General features: G+C 40.5%; 1 pseudogene; it reads right to left on the reverse strand.

Annotated features, from left to right (window-relative positions):
• Positions 1-4,937: 4,937 nt before the first annotated feature.
• LOC129034009 (ribulose-phosphate 3-epimerase-like protein 1) lies at positions 4,938-5,642 on the reverse strand (annotated as a pseudogene).
• Between the last annotated feature and the right edge of the window lie 4,762 nt (positions 5,643-10,404).

Below are 10,404 nucleotides of genomic sequence, written 5' to 3' on the forward strand. Positions count from 1 at the left end.
TTTACAGTTAAATAGAAGGAAAAATTTATAGTGTTCTATAGCACAGCAGGGTGACTGTAGTTAACAATAATTTATTGTATATTTCAAAATGGCTAGAAGAATTTTGAATGTTATCAACATAAAGAATTGATAAATGTTTGAGGTCATGGATATGCCAGTTACTCTTACTTGATCATTACACATTATATACACATATCAAAATATCACATGTATCCCACAAACATGTACAATTATTATCAATTAAAATTTTAAAAAATTAAAATTTAAAAAGACATCTGGTTTCAGGATATTATATATAAAGAAATCCCTTTCTTTATATATAATATCAATGCCACAATCTTTTCTGTCATACTTCCTAATATAAGAATAAAAGTTTGGGGGACAGTAAGACCCATAAAATAAAGCCATATAAAGTGAGGCTGCTTTTTCAGGAAACAACAGGTGCTAGAGAGGATGTGGAGAAATAGGAACACTTTTACACTGTTGGTGGGACTGTAAACTAGTTCAACCATTGTGGAAGACACTGTGGCAATTCCTCAAGGATCTAGAACTAGAAATACCATTTGACCCAGCCATCCTATCACTGGGTATATACCCAAAGGATTATAAATCATGCTGCTCTAAAGACACATGCACACATATGTTTATTGAGGCACTATTCACAATAGCAAAGACTTGGAACCAACCCAAATGCCAATCAATGATAGACTGGATTAAGAAAATGTGGCACATATACACCATGGAATACTATACAGCCATAAAAAAGGATGAGTTCATGTCCTTTGTAGGGACAAGGACGCAGCTGGAAATCATCATTCTGAGCAAACTATTGCAAGGACAAAAAACCAAACACCGCATGTTCTCACTCATAGGTGGGAATTGAACAATGAGAACACTTGGACACAGGAAGGGGAACATCACACACCAGGGCCTGTCGTGGGGTTAGGGGAGTGGGGAGGGATAGCATTAGGAGATATACCTAATGTAAATGACGAGTTAATGGGTGCAGCACACCAACATGGCACATGTATACATATGTAACAAACCTGCAGGTTGTGAACATGTACCCTAGAACTTAAAGTATAATAATAAAGAAAAAAAAAATGAGGCTGCTTTAGACCAAGTCTGCCCCTAGATTTTTGTTCTTAAAGTGCCTCTTACTTAACCGGAACCAGTCTGAGAGGAAAATAGAATTTTCTAAACTTTGGGGGCTGCAGTATTCTACGATTAGGATTTCTCAAAAGATCCTACAGTAATACCATTTTGAATTTGTGGTCTTGCTCGCTCTGGTTCATAGGGTAAAAAAAAAAAAAAAAAAACATCTAAACTAGTTCTCCTAGTCAGCCTCAAAGAATCAACTTCCTACATATTTTCCTCTCTATATGAGACCAACTCCCCCATGAGACAGGAATAGCTTTGAGATATCAGAATATATTTCCTATTCGGAAGAAACAGCAGATAAAATGTAGGCTCATTTTTACCTGAGCAAAAACACTAATCAGCTTATAGGTATCAGAGAAGCATCCACAACCCAACAGTGTGTGAGGACTCAAATGTAATAAATCGTGAGTCTTCTTTTGAAAAGCAATTAGGAGTCATCCAATACTCATGAGTTAATCTATATGAAGGGTTTAATTTGGGCAGCCTTCTATTCTGCCTTCCTTTCCTTCCTCTAATTGAGCAAACAAATGCATTAGTCAGCAAGGCTAAGTCTTCTAGGGTGAAATGTCTTGTGGTTCTAACCATTCTGCCTCATTTCCAGGATATTAACAGGACATTTGAAGATGATTTTAAAGATAATAAGATATAGCCCTTTGGAAGAAAAGCAGATTAGAGGCTTCCAGCAAGTCTACTGCTAAACATACTCACTGAAACTTAATATATTAAAAGCATTTCTTTCCTAAGGTGTGATAATCTTAAAAAAGCTTTTCAGGGAAACACTCCTGTTTGGGGCCCACAAAAAACAGCCTAGCACTGAAGCCAATTCTAATTTCCAGTGGGTGAAAGGAGTCCAGGAATTCTCTATGCACCGAGGGAAAAGTCAATCATTATCTGCTGACTGAATCATACATTTAGCAGGGATGAAGATGTAATTTGCAGTAAATGACATGGACCATCTTTAAATATTTTGACAGTTACCCCTGTTGTCAGCTGGATTTTTCACCTGCAGATGTTGTTACTTGACAATACCATCTGCCTTAAGTATAAGTGCTTTATTATTTTCTGTGGTCAGGCCAATTTTCCAGATGCTTCCTCTTCCTTAAAAGTTAGCAAGGAAAAAAACATGAATACAGCCAGGCACAAAGAAGACTGCTATCGCAGCAGCAGATGCTGTAGCAGTCTGACCTTCTAGAACACTGATGCTTTACTTTCTTTCCTGCCCAGTAAAGGTGGGGTAACCTATCTGTCAAAAGCATGCCGTTCTAAAACACATGGAAACAGGGAGGGCCTCTGTCTTCCTGGAACTTAAGTTCTAGTGGAAGAAAGATGGACAATAAGCAGGTAAATAAATCATGTCAGATAGTAATAAGTGTTATGAAGAATAAAAGTAGTTGTAACAAGACACAGTAACTGAGGGATGGAGGAGGGTGGCTATTTTAGATAGAAAGATCAAGAAAATTCTCTCATGGGAAGTATGACATTTGAGATGAAAGCTGAAGGATAAACAGTAGCCAAACTAGTTTTAACACTTTAGAATATTTTTTACACTTCTTTTTAGATGTGCTTATATAATTTATTTTTTGGTAGTTTTACTGTACATTTATTTAAAAAAAAAAAAGAAAACAAAGGACAAATCCAAGTTTTCCAGGCAAATAAACTCATATCTTTATCACATCTGATATTATCATCTTCTATATAAGCTTTTAATTAAATTGTTTCTACATGCTTCATATTGTTTGATTTGATTAAATGTCTCTTATTATTCATCGTGCAAATCTTTCATAAGCTAAAATAAAAACAAACATTAAGAAATAAATTTTTACCTTGTAAAGAAAAAAAAACAAGAAAGGGTTTTTTAATGCTATTCTATGCTCAAATGTTGGCACTCTTCTTTTTCAAACCTTATTTCTCAAAACTGACAGTAGCCTCAAGAAGTTTAATGATACTGGTCCTGGTATTTTTTGCCATAATTATTACATAGCAATAGTATTTACAACGCTGAAGTAGCTGACACATATTGGTAGTCACTGTATAATTTTGAACACAGTTATAAAAATTTACTTTATGTATTAACTCTGTACCCTGTCATGTTTTAGCCTGCCTGTTCTTTCTTGGAATAAAATACATATCCCTTAGGGTCAAGATCCATAGTTCCAGAATATTCCTCAGCCATCTGGTTGAGGTACAGGGTAAAGTTAGGCTGGAAATAAGACATTATTAACTAAAAGAAGCTTCTTTTGCCTTACCTACTTCTCAAGGGCTCTGTTTGTAAAAAGACTACAGACCAGAAATCCCGTGCCTTGCTGAATTCTTTCCACAGTGCCATCCTATTGCTGAGCTTTCGTTTCCTCATTTTTTACATGAGGAACAAAATATCTGCCCTGTCACCACTTACAGGTGTGATTTATAGATTTAATGAAAATATATCAAAATACTTTATAACCCACAAAACATAAATTTATATAATGCTAGCCACTTTCAATTGAACATCCTCTAAATTCTAGAAATAGTACTGGAAGCTTTGCATATATAGTGTTACCTCTTAATTCTCAACACAACCCCTCAGTTTTCATAATTACATTCAGTATTTAAATGAGTTAAGAGAACTGCAAAAAAAGTTAGGTAATTTGATAAAGGTCAAACAGCTAGAAGGGGCAGTTGGGATTCAACCCAATATTGCTTCCAAATAGAGGCTTTACTTTTCCCTTCTACTCAGAGCTAACACAACAGCCTTATTTAATATCCTTAAGAATGGTGGGTGAGACTAAGAAAACCTGGGATGGGGAGGAATCAATGAATAACCTATTTTGACAAAGAAAACACCCTGATAAAATCTATGCTGTATTTTAGAATCCCTGGGCTTCATATATTGTTTTACAGTTTTTATTAATCAACTATAAGATGAAAAGTGAAAAATAAATGTTCAGATGCAAAAATACGATATGCCATCCCACCGAAGCTTATATTTTAAAATTCTACTTTACTCATTTCATCAAGCATATGAATAAATCAAAAATAACATGAAATAAGAAAAACATAAAGACTTCCTTTGCTTTTGGAAAACAACTGAGAAAAAACAGAAAATTATTTTTAGAAATACAGAGAAAAAGTTGTTTTTATAGTAGCCAATATGCCCTTATTAGTCATTAAGACACATTTCTGTTTGTAACCTTAATACAGCCATGTATTACTATTTATAAAAATCAAGTATTCCAGTAAAAACTGAGTATTTCACCACACTAATCTTCAAATTGCATCATTAAAAATGTAGTTACACACACCAATTTCTAATCTCAGAACATTCTACACCATAGATTTTAATCATTGGAATAAATAATTGCTCAGAAAAGCAGTACTGCCTCAATTACAATATGATTTGCCAGTCAATATTCCTGTTATCCAGTAAAAAGATTTCATGAGCAGAAACATTGAGCTCCTTGTGTTTTCATCAATCAAGAGAATATGTCTGGGCCAGGCGCCCACCTGCAATCCCAGCACTTTGGGAGGCTGAGGTGGGCAGATCACTTGAGGTCAGAGTTCAAGACTAGCCTAGCCAACATGGTAAAACCCCATCTCTATTAAAAATACAAAAAATTAGCCAGGCGTGGTGACAGGCTCCTGTAATCCCAGCTACTCAGGAGGCGGAGGCAGAAGAATTGCTTGAACCCAGGAGGCGGAGGTTGCAGTGAGCCGAGACCATGCCACTGCACTCCAGCCTGGATGACAGAGTAAGACTTTATCTCAAAAAAATAAAAAAATAAAAAAATAAAGAGAGAACATTTCTGAGCAGCTTCCATGCAGACATTTTTAACAGACTGACACAGATCTATAGTTTTTGCTCCTCATAATGGCACTGCCAGACATAGTCATGTGAGCTCCTACCTCTGCACCCTTATGGACAGTATCAGGGCCTACTCCACCATCACCTCTATATCCAAAGATAGGAGCTGGGTCTGCAACCAGTGAACTTTTGGCATCATGTCTTTCATAAATTTCTGTTCTCCAAATCCAGGTTCCATTGTCATTATCAAGGCCATATCTATTTTATTAGTGCACAGTGCCAAATACTCAACTGTAGTTCCCAGTTTAATGGCAAGGCCAACATTCATCCGATTCTCCCAAATGTCTTTAATCAAAGCCCTTGGGTTCTCAGTAGCCTCAAGATGAAAGGTGGTGTACTGATTGGCGCCTGCTCCAGCCATTGGCTTTACCCACTGTTTACAGCCTAAACCCTCTCATGTGCATGTCAAAGAAAAGAGTCTTGACCTAGCTGCTTTTGAAGGCTTTCTACCACAGTGTGGCCAAATGTGATGTTGGGAACAAACTGCAAAAAACCGACTGTCCTAAAGAGCAGGGTCCCTGTTTGTTACATCCAGGTACAGAAAATCGACCACAGAGTCAATTATCTGGAGGCACTTGTCCCGTAAATTGGCCAAGCCATTGTTGAGGATAGGTGGGCCAATCTTGCAGTCTGACACCATACTCTGGGCTTATATAATTTATAATATAATGTTTTCTTGATCTATTATAGAATTATCTTTAAATATTCATCCATAGCATAATTTTAACATTTTATTTGAAGAGAAATAAACACACTAAGAAATTAACCATCACCTGTAATCCCTCCATGTAAAAGCAATCATATAATGAAGTTAAAGTTTCCCATTCTTCTGCCTCTTTTGTCTTTCCAATCCCTATGCCCCTGTTCCTAACTCTCATTGCTGTGCCAGAGGAATTGCTAGTAACAATCTACTTGATGACTGAATTTCTGACAAGCATTCTGTATTAACATATTTAATTCAAATGTGGTAGATAATTTGAAAAGGCTTAAGAGTTCTCTCATTGTTATTTTCTCTGGATATAATTTTACCTTTCCTGTGCAAAAACCAGTACAAGTCCCAAAGGCTGCAGACTGTCCTCAGTTCCCTTTTAATTGTGTAAGTGCATGGCAAGCACCAAATAAATAGTGGCTCCTTGCACAACAGTAACAATGAGAAATGATATACCATGAGCTATGTGTCTAATAGTCAGCAAAAGATTTTACGTGTATCCTTATTTAATCCTCACAAAACAAACACTCTACCCTATACTGTCTATATTGTCTCTGTAAATGTCTCTATTTTAGAAGTGAGGCTCAGAGATTAAATAAATTGTCCAACATCACATAGTAAGAGACATGCAAAGGTTTATGTTCAGGTCTGGCTGATTTCATTAGCCCTGCTCTAGATGAAGGGTTGGCAAACTATGGCCCAAACCAGCTCACCACTTGTTCTTGTACAGCCTGAGAGCTAAGAATAAATTTTACATTTTCTGATGGTAAGGAAAAAAAAGAACAGTCTCTTGTGACATATAAAAATTATATAAAATTCAAATTTCAGGGTCCATAAATTGTTTCATTGGACCACAGCTACACTCATTTGTTATGTATTATCTATGGCTGCTTTCACACTACAACAGCAGAGCTAAGCAGTTGAATAGTTGTAACATCGATGCAATATCCTGCAAAAACTAAAATATTTAACATCATAATTTAAGAAAAAGTTTTCCAACCCCTCCTCTAGATAGCCAAGCACCTCATGGGCAGCAAATGAGTAACAGGCTTTGTTATTCTCAGTTTAATCAGAAAAACTGAGTTACTACAATATCATGGTATTAGATGGTTTGATATAGGAATCAGGACTTACAGGAAAGTGGAAGAAGCTACAAGGGTGAAGATCTGGAGGCTTCAACTGGAGGATCAGGGAAACTGCCACTATAATTTCAACCTGAAGTGCTAGAGCAGGTAAAGAAAGCAGGGCTCGTGGGGAACTCCAAGGAACCACTACCTCTGGCTTCACAACCCAAAAAGGGACTCAGGAAGAGCTCTGCAAAGCAACCATGTCTGGCAGTCAAGAGCTCCCAAAAATGATGGCTTCTTTTCACTTTTGCTTTCCAAATCTCTGTAAGTTCCTCCCAGAGGTAAACACTAACTCTGACCTATAGAGGAAAAGGAATTCTGGGGAACAGACCCAGCCTTAGAAAGAAATGATGATTATGTAGATTTAGCAACATAATCCAGCATATGTCCCAATCAGTGTTTGGCAATACCATAGGCACTATTTCTCTAGCAGTAGTCAGTACCTGCAAAAAGCCTGCCATCTTGCCTGTGGTGGAGATGTAAATTGGGGCCCTAGGATACCCATGGCAGGTCAGGATGTAACCTTCTCAGCCCATATCTGCTAGGTGTGGCAGGTTTGCTTGCCCAGCCTTCTATTAAACCCCTTATTCAAAGTACTTATGCTGTTTCTGCTTTGGGATTGGATCCAGACTTGAACCACAAACTATTCAACTAGGTACCCAGTATTTTATTATCTTCATTGTCAGACTGTGTTCATTATCATTAAAAGGGACTTCCCTAGTGCCCACTTCTGCCTCCGAGCTGTGCTGGGTGCCTTATAAACTTCATCTCATTTAATACACCCAATAACCCCTCCAGGTAGGGAGGTTTAACCTCTTCTTACAGATGAGGAAACTAAAGTTTGAAGAGATTAAGAAAACTGCCCAAATTCACAGTGTAAATGGTGAAGCCAGGCTTGAGTCCCTGTTCCGTATGATTCCCAAAGCCAAAGCCAGTACAGCCGACTACTGTGCTCTGTGCCACAGCCAAGTTCTTCTCAGACTCTGCTTCCAGAATGCTCCCCTTCACTGTGGCCTACAAATTGGAGAGCTTTTATTTGCTGGTAATCTAACTGCCCACAACCGTGTTCTAACTCTCCCTCCCTCAAACTAGACCCTTGAAACTTCCAGATTCAACCAGATTTCACTAAACTTCTTAGATCATATTGAGAGGTGACAGCGCGCTGGCAGTCCTCACAGCCCTCGCTCGCTCTTGGCGCCTCCTCTGCCTGGGCTACCACTTTGGCGGCACTTGAGGAGCCCTTCAGCCCACCACTGCACTGTGGTATCCCCTTTCTGGGCTGGCCAAGGCCGGAGCCCACTCCCTCAGCTTGCAGGGAGGTGTGGAGGGAGAGGTGCGAGTGGGAACCCGGGTTGCATGTGGCGCTTGCGGGCCAGCTGGGGTTCCGGGTGGGTGTGAGCTTGGCGGCCCCGCACTCGGAGCAGCCAGCCGGCTCTGCCGGCAGGGGCAATGAGGGACTTAGCACCCGGGCCAGCAGCTGCAGAGGGTGTACTGGGTCCCCCAGCAGTGCCAGCCCACCGGCGCTGCGCTGGATTTCTCGCCGGGCCTTAGCTGCCTTCCCGCGGGGCAGGCCTCAGGACTGCAGCCCGCCATGCCTGAGCCTTCCCCCACCTCCATGGGTTCCTGTGCAGCCCAAGCCTCCCCGACCAGCGCCGCCCCCTGCTCCACGGCGCCCAGTCCCATCAACCACCCAAGGGCTGAGGAGTGCGAGCGCATGGCACCGGACTGGCAGGCAGCTCCACCTGCAGCCGCGGTGCGGGATCCACTAGGTGAAGCCAGCTGGGCTCCTGAGTCTGGTGAGGCCGTGGAGAGTCTTTATATCTAGTTCAGGGATTGTAAACACACCAATCGGCACTCTGTATCTAGCTCAAGGATCGTAAACACACCAATCAGCACCCTGTATTTAGCTCAAGGTTTGTGAGTGCACCAGTCGACACTCTGTATCTAGCTGCTCTGGTGGGGCCTTGGAGAACCTGCCTGTCCAAACTCTGTATCTAACTAACCTGATGGGGACGTAGAGAACCTTTGTATCTAGCTCAGGGATTGTAAACACACCAATCAGCGCCCTGTCAAAACAGGCCACTTGGCTCTACCAATCAGCAGGACGTGGGTGGGGCTAGATAAGAGAATAAAAGCAGGCTGCCCGAGCCAGCATTGGCAACCTGCTCGGGTCCCCTTTCACACTGTGGAAACTTTGTTCTTTTGCTCTTTGCAATAAATCTTGCTACTGCTCACTCTTTGGGTCCACGCTGCTTTTATGAGCTGTAACACTCACCGCGAAGATCTGCAGCTTCACTCCTGAACCCAGCGAGACCACGAGCCCACCAGGAGGAACGAACAACTCCAGACGCGCTGCCTTAAGAGCTGTAACACTCACCGCAAAGGTCTGCAGCTTCACTCCTGAGCCAGCAAGACTACGAACCCACCAGAAGGAAGAAACTCCGAACACATCCGAACATCAGAAGGAACAAACTGCAGACGCGCCACCTTAAGAGCTGTAACACTCACCGCGAGGGTCCGTGGCTTCATTCTTGAAGTCAGTGAGACCAAGAACCCACCAATTCCGGACACAATATTAACTACTGAATTTATCCTAGATAGGTATGGGTATCAGATATATTGTCTTTCTGGTTCTTTTTTAGCAACCCTGAATCAGTCAACCTATCTGCTCTACTAGTTCTCAACACACAGCATAGGCCAGGGTGTTCCTGACTATGACAACAAAGAGTTGTCCTAATAAGTAATCTCCTCTCCTAAGATAGGTAAGTACAGGGTAAGAACTCAAGTGTGGACTCATGAGACTGCCTGTTTTAATCCAGGCCCTATCAATTACCACCTGTGCATGACCTAACCCCTGTGCCTCAGTGTTCTCCTCTATAAAATAGAGATAGTAATCGTACCTACTTTATACAATTACTGTGAGGATTAAGTAAATTAAGACATTCAAATAACTTACTGCAGTGGGGTATTTAATATAAGCACACACTATTGGCCATGTTTATGATGATTATATTCATAAATCAAAAACATCACAAAACACTTGCTTTTCAAAATGATGCACAGACACTTTCTACCTAAGCCAATTTGAACAATGGCTTCTGGTCTGATGAAATGGTTTCTCAGTATAATAATGATAAAAATAATTAATAGTAGTTAGCCAGTATGGTGCCTTGTAATTTTGAAATAGCTTTCCCATTAATCATAAGCATACACAATTATTTTTGCTCATGGCCTAAATCTCCAGTTAATGGATTCTGAACCGAGGCTATGTCAGATCAGCCAGAAGGTGTGCGGATTTGTGAAGAAGCAGAAAAGGGTTTGGAAAGCTGGTGTTCAATTGCTAATGCATGTGGGACCCTGTGCAGATGATCTGCATGCTAATTGCCTTGCTAGAAACTACATTATGCAGAACAGACACAAGCAATATTACAGTATCAGTGACATTCTCTTTCCTTCTCCCTCTCTCCTTTTCCCCCATCTCTCTTCTTGCTGCCTATCTCCATCATGCAATCTCTTTGTCACCAGAGAAGAGAAACACTCCACCCTGTCCCCAAAATGAAGGAAGA

This window comes from Pongo pygmaeus, chromosome 2 (assembly GCF_028885625.2).
Source record: "Pongo pygmaeus isolate AG05252 chromosome 2, NHGRI_mPonPyg2-v2.0_pri, whole genome shotgun sequence".
Lineage (NCBI taxonomy): Eukaryota > Metazoa > Chordata > Mammalia > Primates > Hominidae > Pongo > Pongo pygmaeus.